Below are 27,663 nucleotides of genomic sequence, written 5' to 3'. Positions count from 1 at the left end.
TGTCCTTTGATACTGAAAAACAGCCTTTCTGGGTAGAGTACTCTTGGTTTTAGGATCTTAACTTTCATCATTTGAATACTTCATGCCAATCCTTTCTGGCCTGAAATGTTTCTGTAGAGAAATCAGGTGACAGTATTACTTATTAATTTATTTTTTATTTATTGATTTTAGAGAGAGAGGAAGTGAGACACAGAGGATGGGAGAGAGAGAGAGAGAGAGAGAGAGAGAGTGAGAGAGAGAAGAGATTTGTTGTTCCACTTATTTATGCATTCATTGGTTTATTCTTTTTTGTTTTATTATAGTATAAACATATTTATTTACTAATGAAACAGTCAATCTTAATTAAACCAACTCAGAAATACTTGCATGTAAAATGGTTGTGATAACTGAACACTGTAATGGGGGGAAAAAGCGTGGAGAGATTTGCTCATTGAACTGAGCTTGTTTATTCTCATGGCTAATTCCTGTCTGGAAGGATGATGGAATTCTTACTCCACTTTCTCATAGACCCGAGTACAGTTGACGTTGTTCATGATGCATTCCACCACTAGCTTCCCGCCCTCCAGCCGCGGCGTGATGGTGCTCTCCTTCCCGTCCCACTCGTGGTGCAGACGGTATGAGTTCTCCTGCCATCTGCTGTGGTCTCTTCAAACTTCTCTTCCAGGTTGCATGAGAACTGGGTGGTCTTCAACGTGCTCTTGGTTTTGACGGTGAGGTGTGTGCCGTCGGAAGTGATAACACAGTCTGGCTTGGCCATAGCGCCCATTTTCCGCAGAGCCATTCCCACGCCTAATTCCTTCATGTACTCATCGAAGCCTTTGCTCTCCACTAAGCTCCATCTCCCTACCAGCTGCTGGATGGAGGCCATGGTGGGCGCGGAGTCGCGTGGGACCTGAGCAGAGTGGAGTGCGGTGATGGGAGCATGGCCCATTGGTTGATTCTTGCATGTGCCCTGATCAGGGATCAGACCTGCAACCTTTCTTTTTACTGTTCTGATTTTGTGTTTTCTGCTACATTGTCTTCCAAGTCACTGTTTTGGTCATCTGCTTCATCTAACCTGCTGTTGATTCCTTCTAGTGTATTTTTATTATATTTAAATTAAATTTATTGGAGTGACATTGGTGAACATGATCATATAGGTTTCAGGTGTGGGTTTCTATGTTACAAGATCTGTATGTTGTACCTTGTTCCCACTAACAATAGTCAAATTTTCTCCCATCTATATCTATAAAAGCCTAATATGCAAATTATCCCCTTGGGAGTTTGATTGGGATATTCAGAGTTTGATTGCTCACTATGATGTGCGCTGATCACCAGGGGGCGGGTGGTGTGGAATGAAGGAAGGCCCCAGCCAGCAGTTGGCAGCTGGAAGGCCCTGATTGGCCCTGATCGCTGGCCAGGCCTAGGGACCCTGTCTGTGCACAAATTTTGTGCACTAGGCCCCTAGTCACCACATAATAGGAGCCCGTTTACCCCTCACTGCCTTCCCTCTGGCAACCACCACAGTGCTGTTTATGTTCATGAGTTTCAGTTTAATATCCCACATATGAATGAAATTGTATGGTTCTCAGCTATTGCTGGCTGACTTATTTCACTTAGCATAATATTCTCAAAGTCCACTCATGTTGCTGCAAATGTCAGTATTTCATCCTTACTTATGGCTGAGTAGTATTCCACTGTGTATATGTACCACATCTTCTTTATCCAATCCTCTATCACAGGACACTTTGGTTGTTTCCATGTCTTGGCCACCATGAATAATGCTGCAATGAACATAGAGGTACATATATGTTTGTGAATACATGTTTTCTAGTTTTTTGAGTATATACCCAGCAGAGAGATTGCTGGGTCATATGGTAGCTGTATAATTAGGTTTTTGAAGAATCCCTAGACTGCTTTCTATAGTGGTTGTACCAGTCTACACTCCCATCAGCAGTGAATGAGTATTCCCTTTTTTCCACAACCTCTCCAACATTTGTTATTACTTGTCTTGTTGATAATGGCCACTCTTATAGGTGTGAGGTGGTATCTCATTGTAGTTTTTATTTGTATTTCCCTAATTACTAGTGAGGTTGAACATCTTTTCATATATTTATTGGCTCTTTGTAATATCCTCTTGGGAGAGGTGTATTTTCAGGTCCTCTGCCCACTTTTGATTGGATTGTTTGTTTGGTGTTGCATTTTTTGAGTTCTTTATATATTTTGGAAATTAAACCTTTGTTGGAGTTTGCAAATAGCATCTCCATCTGTTAGCTGTCTCTTTGTTTTGTTGTCAGTTTCTTTTGCTGTGCAGAAGCTTTTCGTTTGATATCGTCCCATTCGTTTATTTTTGGTTTTACTTCCCATGCCTTTAGAGCTAAGTTCGTAAAATGTTCTCTAGGACCAAGATCCATAAGTTTTGTACCTGTATTTTCTTCTATGTGACTTATTGTTTTGGGTCTTATATGTAGGTCTTTGATCCACTTTGAATTAATTTTTGTAAATGGGGACCAACTGTATTCCATTTTCATTCATTTGCATATCATTTTCCAGTTTTCTTAGCACCATTTATTGAAGAGAATATCTTTACTCCATTGTGTTTCTGGCTCTTTTGTCGAAAATTATCTGTCCATATACATGTGGTTATTCATCTGTGGTTTTCTTTTCTTGTGATTTATTTATCTGGTCTTGGCATTAGGGTAGTATTGGAGTCATAGAATGAATTGAAAAGTGTTCTCACCTCTTCTTTTTCTTTTAAATAAGAATTTGTATAGGATTGGTGTTATTTCTTTCTTAAATGTTTGGAATTCACCAATGAATCCCATGATTGACCCTTTTATTTTGAACACTCTACAGTTCTAATAAGGCCCTTGCCATCAATCTTTCTGTTTTAGTTGTGTGTCTCTTCTGTCTCCTTATTTCTTGTCTCTGCCCCTTCGCCTCTTTCTCATACTCTCAGGTGAATTTTTGACAATTTGAGTCTGTAAGGGCTGCCCAGTCCCCGCAGAGAAAGCAGAGGAAACTGTCCAATTTGTAGTTTCTCTAAAGATTGGTGGTTTTTTGGTTCAAGAATCATGTGTGATATACTTTAGCTACTAGTGTTGATAACTGACCATTGTGCTAAGCCAGTGGTTGCAAATCAGTGGGCCATTAAGTAGAACCCAGTTACCCCTGGAAGACTGAGGCAGGAGTTAGAAGGCCTGCATTTTCAGAATTGACATGGGTGCTCCTAAGAATGAATTTCTTTGGGCTTCAGTCTGACTATCTATAAAATTAGGAATGGAATACCTCAATCTTCTTATTAAAAAAATGGAAGTAAATATACAATAACGGCAGAGAGAAGGATGCCAAATAACTTAATAAGTGGGTAATAAGGCAATTTATAGTTTCAGTGATTATTTGACTATACAGGTTTTGACACTCAAAAGTAGCCTATTAACATTGGTATGCTTTGAGACAAAGTGTGGGAAGTTAAAAATGGGATTTAAAATGCTTGGAAAAGAATGTTTTTCAGTATTCCTGTGCCAACCCAGAAAACCACCACCATGTTCTAATGAAGAATAAAATTTAAAACATTGACAGGATCAAATACCAGGACAAAAAAGAAAATACTTTTGGAATTCTTTCATAAAGGCTTGATAAAAATCTGGAGTAAACTTCCAAACACAATACTTGGATGGTGAATAGCTGCCACAGTCAATAGATTGAGAGGCTGTAAGCTGAAAGAAAGAGCTCTTTAACACAGTGTTTTTCAGAAAATGAAAAAAGGTTTGGAATCAGCTTTCCTGAACAAGAGTATTTCATTTATTCACTGGAAAAATACCTACCTAGCACTTAACTCTGGGTCCTGTATAAGGCTAGAGAAATAGTTAATAAAAGCTCAGCTGGAGGTCACTCTCTGTCAGCCAGAGAGAGAATAGAGGTCAGGGCTCCTGCCATCTCAGTTCCCAAGGAAAACCAAGTTGCTGTATTCCTCCCCTCTGGAGCTCCCTGGCTGACACCTAAAGTGTATTTTCTTTCCTCCTCTTAAAAGTGTTCTACCAATGCTTTCAGTCATCTGACTAATAGGTTCTGATCACCTAGCCAGATGTGTCAGCATACCATCAGCACAGTCCTGAGCTGCTTGCCACCTATCCCACATGGTCTCCATGCCCTACCTATGTTATTCTTACCATATCCTCTAATCCCAACTAGGTTTAGTTTTTTCACCATGTTCTATGGACCCTAAAGAGGAGTGGAGATGGAGCAGAAAAGGGGGAATATTTCTGGCAACAGAGACTCCATTTCACAATACCATTTTCTCCAGCAGTTGGGCAGTTAAGCCTCAAAACATGAACTCCTAATCATATTTGTCATTCCTTCATAGTACTGTTCACCTTATCAGGAAGCAGGGACTCTTGAATAGAGCTACCTCTTTCCCCATTACCACCCCCTTCACCTCTCGCTCTCTCTTTCATCTACTCCTTTCCTAGCTTTGTCTTTTCTTTGGCTTTGCTCCATTATTCCCTAATTTGAGCTTCTGTTAGTTGTCAACAACAACAGGAATTTGTGAAAGCCTATAATATATTTGGAAAGTTTGGCTCTTGGAGTATCTTCTCCCCCTCTTTCAACTCAGAGGGAGAGCTCAGCTAAGTTGGTTTTTGGCAGCCAAGGAATGAGGAATCTGGTCTCACATCTGAGTTCTTTTCTGAGCAGTCTTCCTGTACTTCAAAGCGTATGAGCCTAAGTACGGAATCAAGGTACTAATTGAGCACTTGAGTGAAAACAGTTATAGCATAAGGAATCTTGAAGGCCAATAGGCCCAGGATGGAATTGGAAAGGTCAGGGCTCCACTCTTGCAATTTCTAGGCTAAACAAAAGTCCAGCTGGTGGTGTGTGCCTAAAGCAGGAAAGGAGGGGAGTACCTGTTGAATACAGACATTATGTTCACTTCAGGTACAGGCATTTTGGGGACCAACTCTCTGGGAGTACTAATTCACCTGAGGGTAGTGTTTGAGGTTGAAGAGAACTCTGGGAGCCACTGGATGAAAGCTGTGGATAATGGGTTTATACATAGTTAATCCTCAAAGTTCTAGGGTTTTGTTAGAAAGTTTATTAGTCAAAAGCTAGGCATTACTTTAGCACTTAGTGCAGCTGTGGGTTTAAATAATGCTCTCTGCCTGAAAGAAAGTTGTGGGATGCCACATCTGATTTTGCCAGATTGTTTAGAAAGATGACCCTGTACATCACCTGTTAAAATCTACTTTTCACCTTTCCAAACTCTACCAAATCTCAGCTGCCTCATCAAAATATATTTGTCTTCCTCATATGAGAGCAAGAGTAATATGGGAATCAATAAAAACTCCTAGCTTTGAGACCAAGGACTGTCAAGAATTCTAGAATACCTCCACTAATGCCTTGTATTTTCCAAAAAGGAAAACTGAGTGCAAGAAAGGTAAAGGATAACCAATAGCACTTATTTACCATCAACATGTTTATTATCATTATAATTATAACTATTGTTTCTCCTTTTAAAAAATATAGTAATCCCTAGATTATTTTTCTTCTACTAAATTTCCTCTGATAATGTTTCCTGCTAACAATCCTTTACACACTTTCTCTTACATCATTAATCTAGGTATTAGATTACCTTACTTTTGTTTAACATAGCAAATTTTCTTTCACTTGGGATTTTGACCTCTCTCTAAATCTTTAAATAGAAAAATTTACTCTGGCCTTTAACCATGAAATTTATAAATTTCATTGCTCTTATTTTAAGAAAGGTGTTTCTTATTCTACTGTAAGATATTTTCAAACAATGATAGTATGTCATTTATTTAGCATCCTCAATGCTTGTGGGATTGCCCTTTCTCTGTTCCAGAGAGGATGATAATTAACTGTTGAATAAGTGAATATCATATATGAATGGCTTCATTTAAAATATATATACATTTAGCATTTAAAAACTATATCAAACGACTGTTTTCTATTCTTCCCATGAAGTATAGCTAAAAAACCTGAATATTGTATATGAAACAAATAAAAAAGTCTAAAGGGTAGAGAGAAAAAGGCCGATGGTCTCAGGACCAAAGGAACAACACAGCAATTTTATTTTTGCCTCGTATATCTTACATCTGGAGCTGAAGAAGCCATCAACCCAGAAATTCCAATGAGAACAGACAAAATAAGCCCCAAATAAAAGCCTGCTTTATTTAGAAAAAGCAAACAAACAGGAAAGGGGTAGCCTAGCAAGGTAGAACACTTTTAGACAATAACTGCAGTCAAATGCCATGGGAAAAATGCTTTTGAACTGACCTTTACGAGTAAAGGCCTAGTGCAGAACCTAGACTTCTACACTCACCCAGCTGTAACAAGGTGTCTCAACCTGCCTACCCCCTCCCATACTGAGATCCTGTCAGAGTAAACTGAGTGGGGAGCCAGGAATTCCATTATACTGTACCCCCATGAAGTCACTGGAGACCATACAGGGAGCCTGGACTTTCACCATTGCCAGACTGTAACCTCCAACTCTCCTCCCATTCCTGGAGCAATGCCAAGGTGATGACAGTAAAGGCCAAGCAGGAAAGCAGTATTTTTACCATCTCCTGGTATCATATCAGTTGAAGCAATGTGGGAAATAGTAGCAAGGGACCCCTACCTCTTCCAAAAAAATAACGTATCAGAGGAAGCCTAGTGGAAATCTTGAACACCAAACCCTGATCAGCAATAACAAAGCACCTATCCTCCCCAGGGTGTCAATGGAGGCTAAGCAGGGAACATGGACTTCCACCCCCATTTCTTCCGCTCCATCTAACAATAAAAAGGTGAGTGCCTTGCTGGCACAGTGTCATAGAAGGTCTACTAAAAAATAAGATTTAAATAAGATCCAGAGTCTCATAATATAATACCCAAAATGTCTAGGATACAATAGAAAACCACATCAAACACTAGGAAATCTCAACTTCAATGAGACAAGATAGTTAATTTATACTAACAACTAAATGACAAAGATGTTGGAGTTATTTGACAAGGATTTTAAAGCAGCCATCATAAAAATGCTTCAGTGAACAATTACAATCATACTTGAAATAGATGAAAAAATGCTAAGTCTCAGCAAATAAATAGAAAATATAGAAAAGAAACAAATGAAAATTTTAGAAATAAAAAACACAACTGAAATAATAATAAAAAATGCTTACTGAATGGGCTCCACAACAGAATGGAGAGGACAGAGGAAAGAATGAATGAACTTGAAGATAGAATAATAGAAATTATCTAATCTAAACAACACAGAGAACATAAATTAGAAAAAAAGAAAAGAGACTCAAGGAACTGCAGGGCTGTAATAAAAGATGTAACATTCTTGTCATTCGAGAAGTCCTGGACAAAGAGCAGGAATGAGGGGTTGAAAAAATGCTCAAAGAAATAATGGCTGAAAAATCCACAGATTTGGCAAAAGACAAACTTACAATATTAAGAACATGAATGAGCACCAAAGAGGATGAACCAAAGAAATCTATACCAAAACACATCATAATCAAAGTTCTGTAATCTAAACATTCACATGTAACATAATCTTGAAAACAGTGAGTTGGAGAGGATCCAAGATGTCAGTGAAGTAGATGGAAATTATAGTCACCTCCTCCCAGATAAAACCAGAATTACAACTAAATTATAGAACAATCCCAAATAACTAACTGAACACTGGCTGAACAGATGTGCTATAACGAAGGACTTACAGAAGAAGCCACATCTAGACTGGTAGGAAGGGCAGAGGTGGAAAAGGCTGTGAGGATTAATAAGAAAAAAAAAAGCTATACCAGTGTGGCTCAGGGGTTGAGCATCAACTTATGAACCAGTAGGTCATAGTTCGATTCCCAATCAGGGCACATGCCCGGGTTGTGGGCTAATCCCCATTAGGGTGTGTGTGGGACCGATGATTCTAGATCATCATTGATGTTTCTGTCTCTCTCTCCTTATCCCATCCTCTCTGAAATCAATAAAAATATATTAAAAAACGACATTGAAACTTTAAAAATGAACCAAATCAAAAGTTATGCAAATGAAGCATGCAATTAAGGAGATTAAGATGAACTACTGAGCATAGAAAACAGCCAACCAGATGGAGGAAAGAATTAGTGATATTGAAGATAGGAATCTAGAAATGATGCAGATGGAAGAAGGAAAAGACCTGAGCATAAAGAAAAATGAAAGCGCTCTATGAGAAATATCTGACTCCATCAGAAAAGCAATGTTAGAATAATAGGCATTCCAGAGGAATAAGAGAGGGAGCAGGGAATGGAGAGTCTATTCAAATAGTGGATAAGAACTTCCCAAACCTATGGAAAGAACTAGATCCTCAAATCCAAGAAGCAAACAGAACATCTAGATACCTCAATCCAAAGAGGCCCTCTCCAAGGCACTTTGTATTAAAACTGTCAAAAATTAATGACAAATAAAAAATTCTCAAATTAGCCAGGGAAAAGAAGGAAGTGACCCACAGAGGCAAACCCATCAGAATTAAATCTGACATCTCAGCAGAAACTCTACAAGCCATAAGAGAGTAGAACCAAATGTTCAGATGCCTGAAAGAGAGAAATTACCAGCCACAGATAATATATCCAGCAAAACTATTCTTTAAGTATGAAGAAAAAAAAAGACATTCCATTGAAGGAAATAATCAAGGGAGTTATTCTACCTGAAACAAAGAACATAAGGTCAGAACACTAAGGGTAAGATCACAAAAAAAGTTACAGCATGAACATGGATAATTTGTGACAAAAAAAAACAAAAAAAAACACACATAAAAGGGGAGGTGGTAAAGGTCTGAACTGGCAAAGGAGGATGAAGATCAGATACAGTCAAAAGAAAAAAAACTACTATATATATGCAACTTTATTATTTATAAACCTAATGGTAATCACACACAAAAATCCGCAAACCAGGATACATAGCTTAAAAAGGAAAGAAGTATGGAATACCACCAAATAAAAACAACAAACAGAAACACAAAGGGAAAGAACTAATGGAGGACAGAGCTACCAGAAAACAAAAGATAAAACTACTATAGTAGCCCTAGCTGGTTTGGGTCAGTGGATAGAGCATCAGCCTGTGGACTGAAGAGTCCTGGGTTCGATTCCAGTCAAGGGCACATGCCCATGTTGTGGGCTTGATCCCCAGTGGGGGGCGTGCAGGAGGCAGCCAATCAATGATTCTCTCTCATCATTGATATTTCTCTCTCTCTCTCTGAATCAATAAAAATATATTTAAAAAATGACTATGGTAAGTTCTTATATATCAATAATTACCATAAATGTAAATGGTCTGAATTCATCAATAAAGAGGCGCAGAGTAGCAGAGTGGATTAAAAAAAAACCCCAAAACAAGCCCTCAATAATATGCTGTCTACAAGAGACTCATCTAAGCTGCAAAGACAAAGTTAGATTCAAAGTAAAAGGGTGGAAAATGATTCTCCAAGAAAATGATATCCACAGAAAAGCAGGTGTAGCTATAGTTATATCTGACAAAAAAGACTTCAAGATAACAAAGATAACAAGAGACAAAGATGGACAGTTTATAATGATAAGTGGGATACTACATCAAGTAAACTTAGCACTTCTTAATATATGTGCACACAACCAAGGAGCACCAAAATATATAAAACAACTACTCACAGAACTAAAGGGAGAAACAGATTTAAACACAGTCATAGTTGGGGATCTTAATACTCCTTTGGCAGGTCTGGACAGATCAACCAAACAGCATATCAATAAAGAAATATTGGCCTTAAATGAAACACTAGATCAAATGGAAATAATTGACATTTACAGAAGCTTCCATCACAGAACATCAGGTTATACATTGTTCTCCAGTGCACATGGAACATTCCCAAGGATAGACCATATGTTGGGTCACAAAACTAGCATCAACAAATTCAAGAAGATTGAAATGATAATAAATATATTCTCCAATCTCGATGCCTTGAAATTAGAAATAAACTTCAAAAAAGTTGTAAAGAAACACAGAAATACGAGGAGATTAAACAACATACTACTAAAAAAATGCCTGGATCAAAGAAGAAATAAAAGATGAGATCAAAAGATATATAGAGACAAATGAGAATGATGGTACAACATATTAAAACTTCTGGGATGCAGCGAAAGCAGTAATAAGAGGGAAGTTTATATCATTACAGCCCTATCTCAATAAATAAGAGAAATCCCAAGTAAACAACCTAAAATCACATCTTAAAGAACTAGGAAAAGCAGAACAAAGGCAACCCAAAGTCAAAAGAAAGGAAATAGTAAAAATGAGAGCAGAATTGAATGAAATAGAGAACAAAAACACTATACAAAAAATTCATAAGAGATAAAAAATGACAGCAAAGTGGATGTTACAGACACACTCCCAGGACCAAGCTGGAATTACAACTAAAATACAAAAAAACATCCTGAATAATCAACTGAAGACTATCTGGAAAGAACCCTGATTACCAAGGATGGAAAGTGAAGACCGAATAGAGACTAGTAGGAAGGGCAGAGGCGCAAAAGGGCTGGCAGGGCTCCTACAGATAGCCCCTGAAGTTCTGGAGAGATATTTCAGCTGTGGGTGGTTGCCACTGAGAACTCTGTGGACTAATCCCCAAGCTTGGCCCCCCAGCAGAGAGCACCAGAACTGAGAAAGATGCCCACATAACATCTGGCTGTGAAAAGCAGTAGGGTTGTTGTTGGCCAGAGAAGGACAGTTGGAAATGCAGGTATTCTCTTAAAGGGCCAATGTACAAAATTTCATGTGAAGCCACTCACCTTGTGCTCCAGGAGAGGGAGGGCACAGTGGCTACAGCAGTGTGAGGAGATTCCAGGTTTAAGGGCTCTGGGGTTAGAGTTCAGAAGTCAGCCAGCCTGGTATCCTCTGCTGAGTCAATCCCTCATACTGCAGAGAACATTTTTCTCCAGCTGACCTTTACTATACAGCCAGCTTCTGTTTTGGGGGGTGGGGGAGAGCAATTGCCACATCCTTTTGTAAAACACCTTGCTTCATCCTATGGAGTCTACACCTTGTTGTGGTCTATAGCCTAAGGCTAATTAACACTGAGCATGGCAATCAGACTCCAGGCACAGGCAGATATCTGGAGGCTTTAACTTTTGCCTGGTCTTCTGGACCCAGTTATAGGAAAAGCAGACCTTAGGGCATGTTTTTGTCCTTTCTAAGGTCACTCAGACCTAGCAGAAGGAGCCACAAGATTTGGATTGCTGACAGCTTCAAACAGGGTACCCAGTGCAAGTCACAGAAAGCATCTGACATTGTTGAGCACTATACATGGGAGTTATAGCAGATCTATCTAATACATAAACACAAACACAAACAGGCAGCCAAAATGGGGAGACAAAAAAAAAACAAGCCCCAAATGAAAGAACAAGAGAATTCTCCAGAAGAATAGCTAAATGAAATGGAGATAAGAAATTTAGCAGATATAGAGTTTAGAATAATGATTACAAGGATGCTCAGCAGCATGAGAAAATATAGAAACTATGAAAAAAGACCATTTGGAAATGAATAATGACATAGCACTAATAAAGAACACATTGGAAGGAATACACAGCAGATCAGGGGAAGCCAAGGATCAGATCAGTGAATTAGAAGACAGGGTAGAAGAAAATCACTCAATCAGAGAACCAAAAAGAAAAAAAATTAAAAAAAAACAGGAGGAAAACTTAAGGGAGCCTTGGGACAATATGAAACATAACAATATTTGCATAATAGGTGTCCAGAAGGAGAAGAAAGTGAGCAAGGTTTAGAGAACATGTTTGAAAAATGATGGCAGAAATGTTCCCAAACCTGGTGAAGGAAAAAGTCACACAAGTCCAGGAGGTACAGAGAGTCCCAAGCAAAAAGAACCCAAACAGGCTCACACTCAGATGCATCATAATTATAATGCCAAAAATGAAAGACAATGAGAGAATTTTAAAGGCAGCAAGAGAAAGCAATTTGTTACCTACAAAGAAGCAACCACAAGGATGTAAACTGATTCTCATCAGAAACACTAAAGGCCTCAAGAGGAAGGCATGAAGTATTCAAGGTCATGAAAAGCAAGTATCTGAAACCAAGATTACTATATCCAGCAAGGCTAAATTCAAAATAGAGGGTGAAATAAAGAGCTTCCCAGATAAGAAAAAAGATAAGAAAAAAGGCTAAAGGAAAACCAGCACTGCAAGAAATGATAAGAGGGACTGCTGTAATGAGAAGAAGAAAGTTATATATAGGGAGTCACTTAGGCATACAGAATTAACATGTCAGTAAATAAATATCAACCAATGATGACCTTAAATGGGTTAAATGCTCCAATTAAAAGACATAGGGTAGCTGAATGGATAAAAAAACATGACCCAACTCTATGCTGTCTACAAGAGACCCACCTCAGAAAAAAAAAGACTCACACAAGATGAGAGTGGATGAATGGAAAATAATTTTCCATGCAAATGGAAAAAAGAGGCTGGGACAGCATTACTCGTATCTGACAATATTGACTTCAAAATGAAGGCCATCATAATAGACAACAAAGGTCACTACATAATATTAAAGGAATCAATCCAACGGGAGACTATAACCCTGGTAAACATATGTGCACCCAATACAGGAGGACCTAAATATAAGAGAGAGAGAGAGAGAGAAAAAAAAATAAAACAAAAACAAAAACCAACTTCGGCAGACTTTAAGACAGAGATAGACAATAATACAGTCATAGTAGGGGATTTTAACACTCCCTGCTGACTTCATTGGATAGATCTTTCAGACAAAAAATGAACAAGGAAACAATAGCTCTAAAGCCGTGGTCGGCAAACTGAGGCTCGCGAGCCACATGCGGCTCTTTGGCCCCTTGAGTGTGGCTCTTCTTAAGCCCTAGGAGTACCCTAATTAAGTTAATAACAATGTATCTACCTATATAGTTTAAGTTTAAAAAATTTGGCTCTCAAAAGAAATTTCAATTGTTGTACTATTGATATTTGGCTCTGTTGACTAATGAGTTTGCCGACCACTGCTCTAAAGGACACACTGGATCAGATGGATTTAATTGACATTTATAGAACATTTCACCCCAAAGCTGCAGAATATATATTTTCCACAAGTGAACATGGGTCATTCTCAAAGATAGACCACATGTTAGGACACAAAACAAGTCTCTACAAGTTCAAGAAGATTGAAATCATATCAAGCATCTTCTCAGATCACAATGGAATAAAATTAGAAATCAACTACAGTAAAAACACTCAAAAATATTCAAACACATGGAGGCTAAATAGAATGTTATTAAACAATAAGTGGGTTGCCAATGAGATAAAAAAAGACATAAAAAACTTCCTGGAGACAATGGAAAGTGAACACACAACAACCCCAAATCACTGGGACACAGCAAAAGCATAGCATTACAGGCCTACCTGGAAAAAAAAGAAAAAAAAAAAAAAGAAAAATGATATTAAACTATTTAGCCCTACAACTTAAAGAATTAAAAAATAACAACAAGAATAGCCCAGAGTAAGTAGAAGAAAGGAAATAATAAAGATTAGAGCAGAAATAAAGGACAGATAGACTTAAAAATGCAAAGAAAAAAAAATCATGAAACCAAGAGCCACTTCTTTGAAAAGATAAACAAGGTTGGTGAACCAGACTCATCAAGAAACAAAGACAGGACACAAATCAACAAAATCAGAAACAAAAGTGGTGAAGTAACAACTGACACCACAGAAACACAAAAGATTGTAAGAAAACACCATGAACAACTATATGCCAACAAGCTGGACAATGTGGATGAAATGGATAAATTCCTAGAAAAATATAACCTCCCAAAACTGAATCAGGAAGAGTCAGAAAACCTGAATAGGCCAATAACAACTGAGGAAATAGAAGAAGTAATAATAATAATAAACTTCAAGCAAACAAAAGCCCTGGTCCTGATGGCTTCACAGGAGAGTTTTACCAAATATTCAAAGAAGAACTAGCACTTATACTCCTCAAACTTTTCCAAAAAAATCCAAGAGAAAGGCCAATTTTTCAAGCTGTTTTTACGAGGCCAGCATTATCCTAGTTCCAAAACTATATAAAGTCACTACACAGAAAGAAAATTATGGGCCAATATTCCTGATAAACATAGATGCTAAAATCCTCAATAAAATATTAGCCAATCAGATCCACCAATATATTAAAAAGATCATACACCATAGCCAAGTGAGATTTATTCTGGTGATTTAAGGCTGGTACAATATTCACAAATCAACAAACGTGATACATCACATAAACAAAGTGAAAGACAAAAATCAGATGATCATATAAATAGTGCAGAAAAAACATTCAACAAAATAAAACACTCATTTTTGATAAAAACTCTCAGCAATGTAGGAATAGAGGGATCATATCTCAACATAATAAAGACCATATATGACAAACCTACAGCCAAAATTAAACTGAATGGGCAAAAACTAAAAACATTTCCCCTAAGAACCACCAAAAGACTAGGATGTCTGCATCCATCACTCTTATTCCACATAGTACTGGAAGGCCTAGCCACAGCAATGAGACAAGAAGAAGAAATAAAAGGCATCCAAATTGGAAAGGAGAAAGTAAAACTCTCATTATTTGCAGATGACATGATATTATACATAGAAAATCCTAAAGATTCCACCAAAAAATCTACTAAATTTAATAAATGAATTTGGCAAAGGAGGAGGATACAAAATCAACATCTAAAAATCCATGGCCTGCCCTAACTGGTTTGGCTCAGTGGATAGAGCGTCAGCCTGCGGACTCGAGGGTCCCAGGTTTTATTCTGGTCAAGGGCATGTACCTTGGTTGTGGGCACGTCCCCAGTAGGGAGTGTGCAGGAGGCAGAAACAAATGTTTCTCTCTCATCGATGTTTCTAACTTTCTATCCCTCTCCCTTCTTCTCTGTAAAAAATCAATAAAATACATTTGAAAAAAAATCCATGGCCTTTTCATACATCAATGATGAATTCTTAGAAAGAGAAACTAAACAAATAATCCCATTTACCATTGCAACAAAAAAATTAAGATACTTAGGAAGAAACTTAACAAAGGAGGCAAAAGACTTGTACTCAGAAAACTACGGGACATTGAAAAAATAGATAAAGAAAGATATAAACTAGTGGAAGAATATACTGTGTTGATGTATTGGTAGAATTAACAACATTAAAATGTTCACACAGCCCAAGAAAATCTACATATATAATACAATCTCTATTAAAAAACAAAGAGCATATTTCACAGATCTAGAAAAAATACTCCAAAAATTTATATGGACCCCCCCAAAAAAAACCCTGGATACCCACAGCAATCCTATGAAGAACAAAGTTGGAGGGATCACAATACCAGATATCAAGTTATACTAAAAAGCCACCTTAATCAAACAGCCTGGTACTGGCACATGAACAGGCATATAGGTCAATGGATCAGAACAAAGACCTCAGAACCCAAGCCATTACACTCAATATTTGACAAAAGAGACAAGAATGTACAATGAATCAGAGACAGAGACAGTCTCTTCAGGAAATGGTGTTGGGAAAATTGGACAGATACATGCAAAATAAATAAATAAATAAATAAATAAACCAGACCACCAACTTATACCACACCTAAGAATAAGCTCAAAATGGATAAAAGACTTAAACGTAAGTAATGAAACCATAAAAGTCCTAGAAGAAGCGATAGGCAGCAAAATCTCAGACATCTCTCATAGCTATATGTTTACAGATACATCTCCTAGGGCAAAGGAAACTAAGGCAAAAATAAACATATGGGACAGGTCAAAATAAAAAGCTTCTGCACAGCAAAAGAAACCATTAACAAAATAACAAGAAAGCCCACTGCATGGGAGAATGTATTTGCCAATGATGTATCCAATAAGAGGTTAATTTAAAATATATATAAGGAACACATACAACTTAACAAAAGGAAGACAAAAAATCCAATTAAAAATGGGTAAATGACCTAAATAGACACTTCTCCTAAGAGGACATATAGATGGCCAAGAGACATATGAAAACATGCTCAAAGTCACTGATCATCAGAAAGATGAAAATTAAAACAACAATTAGGTATCACCTCACACCTGTCAGAATGGCTACCATCAACAAATCAACAAGTGCTGGTGAGGATGTGGAGAAAAGGGAACCCTAGTACACTGTTGGTGGGAATTCAGATTAGTGCAGCCATTATGTAAAACAGTATGGAGTTTCCTCAAAAAGTGAAATATGGAACTGCCATTTGACCCAGTGATCCCACTTCTAGGAATATATCCTAATCCTAATAAACCAGAAACACCAATCAGAAAGAATATATGCACCCCTATGTTCATAGCAGCACAATTTGCAATAGCTTAGAAAGGAGCTGGAAAGAGCCCGAGTGCCCATCAGTAGATGAATGGATAAAAAAGCTGTGGTACATTTATACTATGGAAAACTGTGCATCAGTAAAAAAGAAGAATCTCTTACCCTTTGAGACAGCATGGAGGGACCTGGAGAGTATCCTACTAAATGAAATAAGCCAGTCAGAGAAAGAAAAGTACCATATGATTTCACTCATATGTGGAATCTAATGAACAAAATAAACTGATGAACAAAATAGATCCAGAGCCCTAGCTGGTTTGGCTTAGTGGATAGCACATCAGCCTGCAGACTGAAGGATCCTGGATTCAATTCCAGACAAGGGCACATGCCTGCATTGCAGCCTCAATCCCCAGTGGGGGGTGTGCAGGAGGCTGCCCATCAATGATTCTCTCTCACCATTGATGTTTCTATCTCTCCTTCTCCCTTCCTCTCCAAAATCAATAAAAATATATGTTTAAAAAAATAGATCCAGAGACATAGACACATAGAACAGACTGTAGAACCTCAGAGGGAAGGTAGAGGAGGATATGTGGGTCGGAAGTGACCAACCAAAGAACTTGTATGCATATAAGTATACACAATGGAATACTACTCAGCCATAAGAAAGGATGAAATACTGACATTTGCAACAACATGGATAACCCATGGATACCAACAATAGGGTGGTGAAGGCCTGGTGCAGGGGTGGGTGGGGGCTAGAAGAGGTCAATGGGGGAAAAAGAGGAACATATGTAATACTTTCAATAATAAAGATATAATTTTAAAAAAATAAATGAAAAATATGATTGCATGATGATTAACAAAAATTTAAAAAAATGTTGAGGTAATGCAAAAAAATTAAAATAAAACAAAGAGTTGGTTCTTTGAAAAGATTAATAAAATTGACAAAGCCCTGGCTATACTCACTAAGGAAAAAAAGGAAAAGACCCATTTAAACAAAATCAGAAGTGAGAGAGGTGAAGTCACCACAGACATCATAGATATACAAAGGATCATGCTAATATATTATGAAAGACTATATGCCACTAAATTCAATAACCTAGAAGAAATGGATAAAGTTCCTAGAAATATATAACCTTCCTAGACTAAATCATGAACAATTGGAAAATGTAAAAGGACTGATCTGATCAGCAGTGAAGAAATTGAAATAACTATCAAAAACCTCCTCAATAATAAAAATCCAGGACCAGATGGCTTCAGTGAATTCTATCAAACATTCAAAGAAGATTAAAAACCTATCCTTCTCAAACTCTTCCAAAAAAATTGAAGAAGAGGCACTTCTTTCTAACACATTTTATGAGGCCAATATAACCCTGATACCAAAATCCAGCAAGGATAATAAAAAATAAAATAAAACTATGGACCAATATATATCTGATGAATACAGATGCAAAAATCCTAAACAAAATATTAGCAAATCAAATACAGAAATACATAAAAAAATAATACATCACTATCAAGTGAGGTTCATTCTAGGGACACAAGGATGGCTTAACATACGCAAATCAATCAATGTAATCCACCACATTAACAAATAAAGATAAAAATAATATGTTCTTATCAATAGATGCAGAAAAAAGCATTTGATAAGATACGTTACCCATTCATGATAAAAAACAGTCAATAAAGTAGGAATAGAAGGAAATACCTCAACATAATAAAAGCCATATATGATAAACCCTCAGCTAATATAATACTCAATATCAGCTAATATCACAATGGTGAAAAACTGAAAGCTTTTCCTCTAAGATCAGGAACAAAACAAGGATGTCCACTCTCACCACTCTTAACATATTTCTGGAAATCCTAGCCAGAGCCATAAGGCAAGAGAAAGAAATAAAATGTATCTAAATAGGGAAGGGAAAATTCCAACTGTCACTTCATGTGAGCAAAATATTCTGTATATAGAAAACCTTAAAGACTCTACCAAAAACTATTAGAAACAATAAACAAATACAATCAAATTGCAGGATATAAAATCAATGTGAAAAAACCCATTGCCTTCCTATATACTAACAACAAAACTTCAGAAAAAAAAAATGAAAAAACAACTTCTTTTGCAAGTGCATCCAGGAATAAAGTTAACAAAGAACATGATTAAAAGCATTATTTAAAGAGATTGAAAAAGATACAACAAAACTGAAAAATGTCTTGTGTTCATGGGTTGGAAGAATCAGCATAGTTAAAACGACCATATTACCCAAAGCAATATACAGATTTAATACAATCCCCATCAAAATCCCAATGTCATTTTTTAAAGAAATAGAATGAGAATTCATCAGATTTATATGGAACCACAAAAGACCCAGAATAGCCACAGCAAACCTGAGAAAAAAAGAATGGAGCTGGAGGTATCACACTACCTGACTTCAAATTATATTGCAAAGTTACGATAATAAAAACAATGGAGTCAAGACAGTCTCTTCAATAAATGGTGCTGGGAAATTTGGTCAGACACATGCAAAAAAATGAAACTAGACCACCAACTTATACCATACACAAACATAAACTCACAATGGATAAAGGACTTAAACGTAAGACGGAAATCATAAAAATATTAGAGGAATCCACAGGTAGCAAAATCTCAGATATATGCCAAAGGAATTTCTTCACTGACACAGCTCCTAGGGCAATGGAAACTAAAGGGAAAATAAACGAAACCATCAACAAAACAACAAGAAAACCCACTGCATGGGAGAACATATTTGCCAATGATATCTCCGATAAAGGTTTAATCTCCAACATTTACAGGGAACTCATACAACTTAACAAAAGGAAGATAAACAATCCAATCAAAAAATGGGCAACGGACCTAAATAGACACTTTTTGAAAGAGGACATACATAAGGCTGAGAGACATATGAAAACATGCTCAAAGTCACTAATCAACTGAGAGATGCAAATCAAAATGACAATGAGGTACCATCTCACAGCTGTCAGAATGGCTATCCTGAACAAATCTACAAATGACAAATGCTGGCGAGGATGCGCAGAAAAAAGAACCCTTGTGCACTGCTGGTGAGAATGCAGACTGATGCAGCCATTATGGAGAACAGTATGGAGTTTCCTCAAAAAACTAAAAATGGAACTTCCATTTGACCCAGTGATCCCACTTCTAGGAACATATCCCAAGAAACAAGAAACACCAACCACAAAGGATATATGCATCCCTATAGCAGCACAATTTACAATAGCTAAGATTTGGAATCAGCCTAAGTGCCCATCAGCAGATGAATGGATTAAAAAACTTTGGCACATCTACACAATGGAATACTATGCTGCTGTAAAAAGGAAGGAACTCCTATCATTTGCAACAGCATGGATGGAGCTGGAGAGCATTATACTAAGTGAAATAAGTCAGAGAAAGATAAATATCACATGCTCTCACTCTTTTGTGGATTATAATGAACAACATAAACTGATGAACAAAAACAGATGTAGAGACAGAGAAGCATTGATCAGATGCTCAAAACTCAGAGGGAAGGTAGGGGAGGGCGGGGGTGAAGGGGAGAGATCAACGAAAGGACTTGTATGCATGCATATAAGCATAAGCAATGGATGCAGACAACAGGAGGTGAGGGTGAGGGCAGGATTGGGGGGATGAGAGGACATGGGGGGATAAGGACACATTTGTAATATCTTAATCAATAAAGGGGGAAAACGAAAGAAAAAAATGAAAAAAACATGGATGGACTTTGAGAATATTATGCTAAGTGAAATAAGTCAGTCAGCAATAGCTAAGAACCGTACAATTTCACTCAGACGTGAGATAAACTGAAACTCATGAACATAAACAGCAGTGTGGTGGTTGTCAGAAGGAAGGCAGTGAGGGGTAAAGGGGCTCTTGTTATATGATGATGGGAGAAGATTTGACTTTTGTTGGTGGGCACAAGGTGCATTATACAGTTTCTGTGTGTAACACAGAAACTCATACCTAAAAATTAAATGAATATGTTGACTAATGTCACCCAAAATAAAATTTATTTTTAAAAAGCAGGAGGATAGTTTAAGGAAGCTTTGGTATAACATAAAATGTTAGAACTTCCACATTATAGGGTTACCAGAAGGAGAAGAATCTGAGGAAGGAATAAGGAACCTTTTTGTAAAAATAATGACAGAAAACTTCCCTGATCTAGTGAAGAAAAAACTCACACAATTTCAGGATACACGGAAAGTTACAAACAAGATGAACCTAAAAAGACTCAAACCAAGACACATCATCCTTAAAATGGCAAATATTAAAGACAAATAATCTTAAAGCCTGCAAGAGAGAGACAGAAAGTTAACTACAAGTTAGTTCACATTAGACTCTCAGCTGAATTCTAAATAGAAACACTTCAGGCCAAAAGGGAATGGCATGAAGTATGCAAAATAATGGAAAGTAAAGGCCTAAGAAAGAACACAGATGGAGGGATCACAATACCAGATATCAAGTTATACTAAAAAGCCATTGTACTCAAAACAACCTAGTTCTGGCACAAGAACAGATATATAAACCAATGGAACAGAACAGAGAACCCAGAAATCAACCCAAGCCATTATGCTCAATTACTATTTGACAAAGGAGGCAAGAGCATACATTGGAGCAGAGACAGTCTCTTCAATAAATGGTTCTGGGAAAATTGGACAGATAAATGAAAAAAAAATGAAACTACACCACTGATTTGCACCATACACAAGGATGAACTCAAAATAAATAAAAGACTTAAATGTAAGATGTGAAATGATAAAATTCTTAGAAGAAACCATTGGCAGCAAAATCTCAAACATCTCTCGTAGCAATATGTTTACCAATACATCTCCTAGGATGACGGAAACTAAGGAGAAAATAAACAAATGGGACTACATAAAAATAAACAGCTTCTGCACAGTAAAATAAAACACCAACAAAATAATAAGAGAGCCAACTGCATGTGAGAATACATTTGCAAATGATACATCCGATAAGGGGATAACCTCCAAAATTTATAGGAATCTCATACAACTTAAAAAAAGGAAGATAAACCATCCAATTAAAAATGGGCAAAGGTTATGGGGGGATAAGGACACATATGTAATACCTTAATCAATAAAGAAATTTAAAAAATGGGCAAAGGACCTAAATAGACACTTCTCCAAAGCAGACATACAGAAGGGCAAAAGCTATATGAAACAAATGCTCAAAGTCACTAATCATCTGAGATATGCAAATCAAAATGACAAAGAGGTACAACATCACACCTATCAGAATGGTTATCATCAACTAATCTACAAACTACAAGTGTTGGTGAGGATGTGAAGAAAAGGGAACTTTCGTACACTGCTGGTGGGAATGCAGACTGGTACAGCCTCTGTGGAAAACAGTTTCGAGTTTCCTCAAAAAATTAAAAATGGAACTCCCATTTGACTCAGTGATGTCACTTCTAGGAATAGATCCTAAGAAATCAGAAACACTAATCAGAAATAATATATGTACCCTTATGTTCATAGCAGCACAATCTACAATAGTTAAGATTTAGAAACCGCCTAAGTACCCATTAGCAGAGGGATGGATTAAAAAACTGTGGTACACCTATACAATGGAATACAACACACCTGTAAAAAATAAAAAACTCTTATCATTTGCAACAGCATGGATGAACCTAGAGAGCATTATGCTAAGCTAAATAAGCTTGTCAGAGAAAGATAAATATCACATGATCTCACTCATATGTGGAATCTAATGAACAATATAAACTGATGAACAAAAATAGACGCAGAGACATAGAAGGATTAAACAGACTGTCAAACCTCACAGGGAAGGCAGGAGTAGGTGGTGCAGGGGGAAGTGATCAAATAATGAACTCATATGTGTATATATGCATAATCCATGGACATAGACAATAAGATAGTGAAGGCATGGAGCATGGGAGTGGGTAGGGTCGGAGAGGTCAATGGGAAAAAAAAGGACATATGTTATACTTTCACCAATAAAGATTAAATAAATAAATGAATAAATAAATAAATTTTTTTTAAAGTAAGGAGTGAATCTAAGACTATTCTATCCAGCTAGAATATCTTTCAAAATTGAAGATGAAATAAAGAGCTTTTCAGACAAAAAAAGGCTAAAGGAATTTATTACCACCAAACTAGCACTACAATAAATGCTAAAGGGACTGTTGTACGAACAAGAAATATGGGGGGGGGGTGAGAAGAGGGACATAAAGAATAAAAATGACAACAAATAAGTATCTATCAATAATAACTGTAAATGTAAATGGGTTAAGTGCTCCAATAAAAAAACATAGGTTATCTGAATGGATAAAAATACATGACCCATATATATGCTGTCTACAAGAGACCCTCTAAGAACAAAAATCTCACACATGATGAAAGTAAAGGGATGTAAAAAAATTTCCATGCAAATAGAAATGAACAAAAAAGCCTAGGTAGCAATACTCAGATCTAACAAAATAGACTTCAAAATGTAGGCCATAACAAGAGACAATGAAGTCCACTTCATAATACTAAAAAGATTAAAACAATAAAAGGATATAATATTGGTAAACGTATATGCATCTAATATAGCATCACCGAAACATATTTAAAAAAAAAAAACTTCTGGAGGATTTAAAGGGAGAGATTAACAGTAATGCAATCATAGTAGGGGACTTTAACACCCCATTGACATCACTGACTCGATCTTCTAGATAAAAAAAAAAATCAACAGGGAAACAGCAACCCTAAAGAACAAAGTAGATCAAATGGATTTAGCTAACATTTACAGAACATTTTGCCCCAAAGCTGTAGAACATACATTCTTCTCAAGAGCATATGGGACATTCTCAAAGCTTGACCACATATAAGGATACAAATTTAGTCTCTGTAAATTCAAGAAGATTGAAATCATATCAAACTTCTTATGGCATGAAAATAGAAGACTACTACAATAAAAACAATCAAACACATACAAATATATGGAGGCTAAATAGCATGGCATTAAACAATGAATGGGTTACCAATGAGATCAAGGAAGAAATAAAAACCATCCTGGAAAAAAATGAAAATGAGCACAAAACAACCTAAAACCTATGATATAGGTAGGGAAATTCATAGCACTACAGGCCTGCTACCTCAGGGAACAAGAAAATTTTCTAATAAATTATCTAATGGTCCAACTTAAAAAATTAAAAAGAGAACAAGAAGAAAAGCCCAGAATAAGTAGAAGGAAGAAAATAATAAGATCAGAGTGGAAATAAATGACATAGAGACTAAAAAAACACACAATAAAAAGCTTAATTAAATGAATAGCTGGTTCTTTGAAAAGATCAACAAGATTGATGAACCTTTAGCCAGACTCATCAAGAATCAGAGAGAGAGGACCCAAATAAATAAAATCAGAAAAGAAAGAGATGAAGTATCAACTGAACCAGAGAAATATAAAGGATTGTAGAGGAGAAACCAAGATGGCAGCATAGGTAATCACCTTACTTTCTGCCTTTCACAACCACATCAAAACCACAACTAAACGGCAGAACAAGAGGTAAAGAAAGCACATTGAGACTGGTAAGAGGTGCAGAGGCACGGAAAGTCCTGGCACCTGAATGTGCTGCTCTTTTAATCAGGAGGGAGATACAAGCTCTCACTTGCCCTGAACTCCAGTTCTGGGTGAGACTCTGGGGGACCCAGGCACATATGGGGAGAAACTGGACTGTCTGGCATTGGGACAGGAAGGTGAGGGCGGCTTGCTCTTAGAGGTGCTTGCAGAGATCATTGTTCCTGCATGGGGGCATGGGATGCAGAGAACTGGGGACTTCTCCAGTTCAGGGCAGCCATTGATGTTTGCTCCACTCTGGTGATTCCCAGAGACCCGCTCCACCCAAGTTACAACCCCACCCAAGCTGTGCGCATTGGCTTTTGCATATGAATGGCCTGTCCTTTCACCTAAAACAAACTGCAGCTGGGTTAGAGAGCCCCAGAGATTCCAAAGGAAGTCCCACTGCCTGGCAGCAGCAGCGGCTTTGCTTCACAGCTGGGCCTCGTCCGGGCACTTCCAAACCCCATACAAAGAGGAGGAATCTACAGATGTCTCTGTAGCTCCTGCTGGGCGTCCCCAGACAGTGGTTGAACTTGCATCTCCTTGGAGATCCAAGAGCCAGTGTACCCAGTGGTCAGAGTGAGACCATACCAGATTACAACTCCAGAGCTGTAATAACAACTTCACATCCATAAAACACACACACAAAAGGGGCAGACTCAGTGAGCACCAAAGCCCTACTTAAGCAAGTCCTGCCCCCAGTGATACCAATAGCAATCAAGGGTTAACTACAACAAGACTGTGCAAACAGCCTACAAACGAGTGCACCAAGAGCGTCCACCTCAGGTAAATGGGGAGGCTGAGCCACTGGGCCCTATAGGACACCGACCACACAAGGCCACTCTATCAACTCAAGGAGACTTAGCAGCTACCTAGTACATAGAAGCAAACACAGGGAAGCAGTCAAAATGCAGAGACAAAGAAACAAGTCACAAATGAAAGCAAAATACTGGATATAGAGTTCAAAACCACAGTTATAAGGTTACTCAAGAATCTTCTAGAAACCTCCGAGAAATTTAGTGAGACCCTCAAGTATATGAAAAAGGACCAATCAGAAATTAAGCATACACTGTCTGAAATAAATAATAATATACAGAGATCCAACAGCAGACTAGAGGATCCCAAGAATCAAGTCAAAGATTTGAAATACGAAGAAGCAAAAAAAAAAAACAAAAAAAAAAACACCCAACGGAAAGCAAAAAGAAAAAAGAATCCAAAAATATGAAGATAGTGTAAGGAGCCTCTGGGACAACTTCAAGCATACCAACATCCAAATTATGGGGGTGCCAGAAGAAGAGAGAGAGCAAGATATTGAAAACCTATTTGAAGAAATAATGACAGAAAACATCCCTTACCTGGTGAAAGAAATAGACTTATAAGTCCAGGAAGTACAGAGAACCCCAAACAAGAGGAATTCAAAGAGGACCACACCAAGACACATCATATTTAAAATGCCAAGGGCAAAAGACAAAGGGAGAATCTTAAAAGCAGCAAGAAAAAAACAGTTAGTTACCTACAAGGGAGTACCCATACGACTGTCAGCTGATTTCTCAACAGAAACTATGCAGGCCAGAAGGGAGTGGCAAGGAATATACAAAGTGATGAATAGCAAGAACCTACAACCAAGATTACTGTACCCAGCAAAGCTATCATTTAGAATTCAAGGTCAGATAAAGATCTTCACAACAAGAAAAAGCTAAAGGAGTTCATCACCACCAAACCAGTATTATATGAAATGCTGAAGGGTATTCTCTAACAAGAGGAAGAAAAAGATAAAGGTAAAATTTATGAACAACATAGTGATAACAAATACATATCTATCAATAAGTGAATCTGGAGAGCATTATGCTAAGTGAAATAAGCCAGTCAATGAAGGAAAAATACCACATGATCTCACTCATTCATGGATAATAAAGAACATTACAAACTTTTGAACAATAATAGATACAGAGGCAGAGCTGCCTCAAACTGATGGTCAAACTGCAGTGGGAAGGCCAGGGAGGGTTGGGGGGCAGGAGGGAGGGGGGTAAGAGATCAACCGAAGGACTTGTATGCATGCATATAAGCATAACCAATGGACATAAGACACTGGGGGGTAAGGGAGGCCAGGGGATTGTCAAGGGCGGGGGGGGGAGGGGGAAAGGACACATATGTAATACCCTTTGTAATACTTTTAGCAATAAAAAAAATAAATAAAAGCTTCCTTAGGATTCCCTGAATATATTGGAAAAAAAATAAGTGAATCTAAAAATCAAGTGGATAAAAAATCTGATGAACAGAATAAACTGGTGAATATAATAGAATCAGGGGCATAGAAAGGGAGTAGACTGACAATTTTGGGGGGGGAAGGGGGTGTGAGAGGTGTGGGAAGAGATTGGACAAAAATCTTACACCTATGGACGAGGACAGTGGGGGGGGGGCTGGGAACCGGTGGAGGGAAGCTATGGGGGCGGGGGAAAGAGAAACAACTGTAATAATCTGAACAATAAAGATTTATTTAAAAATAATGCAATTTAAAAAAAAAGGATTGTAAGAAAATACTATGAACAACTATATGCCAACAAGATGGACAACCTGGACAAAGTGGACAAATTCCTAGAAAAATACAATCTTCCAATACTGAGTTAGGAAGAATGAGAAATCCTGAATAGGCTGATAACACTGATGAAATTTAAACAGTAATAAAAAAATTCCCAGCAAACAAAAGCCTTGGTCTGTATGGCCTCACATGGAAGTTTTGTGAACATTCAAAGAGGAAATAACACTTATTCTCCTCAAACTATTCCAAAAAAACCAAGAGGAAGGAACACTGCCAAGTACTTTTTATTAGGCCAGTATTATCCTGATTACAAAACCATATAAAGACACTACAAAGAAAGAGAATTACAGGCCAATATTTCTGATGAACACAGATGGTAAAATCCTCAAGAAAACATTAGCAAATAGAATCCAGCAGTCTATTAAAAAAATCATTCATCATGACCTAGTGGGATTTATTATAGGGATGCAATCCTATTACAATATTCACAAATAAATAAATGTGAAACACACACACACACACACAAAAACAAATTGAAAGACAAGAATCACATGATCATATTCATAGACAAAGAAAAAAAATCAATAAAATTCATATCTTAATAGAATAAAGGCCATATATGAAAAAACTATAGTCAACATCATACTCAGTGGGCAAAAACTAAAACCATTTCCCCTAAGAACACTAAAAAGACAGGGGTGTCTGCTTTCACTACTCTTATTCAACATAGTATTGAAATACCAATGGCATATATTACAGATCTAGAAAAAGCACTCCAAAAATTTATATGGAACCAAAGAAGTACAAAGTTAGAGTGATCACAATACCAGATATCAAGTTATACTATAAAGACACTGTATACAAAACATCCTAGTAACGGCACAAAAACAGGTATATAAATTAATGGAACAGAACAGAAAACACAGAAATCGACCCAAGACATTATGCTCAATTAATATTTGACATGGAGTCAAGAGCATACAAAGGAGTAAAGACAGTCTGTTCAATGAATGGTGTTGGGAAAATTGGACAAGTACATGCAAAAAAATGAAACTAGACCACCAACTTGCACCATACACAAGAATAAACTTAAAATGGATAAAAGACCTAAATGTAAGTTGTGAAACCATACAAATCCTAGCAGTAAGTGTGGGAAGCAAAATCTGAGACATCTCACATAGAATAATTTTCACTGATACATAATCTTGGGCAAG

General features: G+C 37.2%; 1 protein-coding gene and 1 pseudogene across 3 annotated transcripts in view; both read right to left on the bottom strand.

The window, feature by feature from the left end:
- SLC16A2 (solute carrier family 16 member 2) overlaps positions 1 to 27,663 on the bottom strand; it is a 168,750-nt gene that overhangs the window by 22,956 nt on the left and 118,131 nt on the right. The window lies entirely within an intron of this gene.
- Positions 401 to 990, bottom strand: LOC102429752 (annotated as a pseudogene).

Source organism: Myotis lucifugus, unplaced genomic scaffold (genome assembly GCF_000147115.1).
Source record: "Myotis lucifugus unplaced genomic scaffold, Myoluc2.0 scaffold_4, whole genome shotgun sequence".
Taxonomy (NCBI): domain Eukaryota; kingdom Metazoa; phylum Chordata; class Mammalia; order Chiroptera; family Vespertilionidae; genus Myotis; species Myotis lucifugus.
Note: the sequence above shows the minus strand (reverse complement) of the source record. Positions and strands in the feature narration are given on the sequence as shown.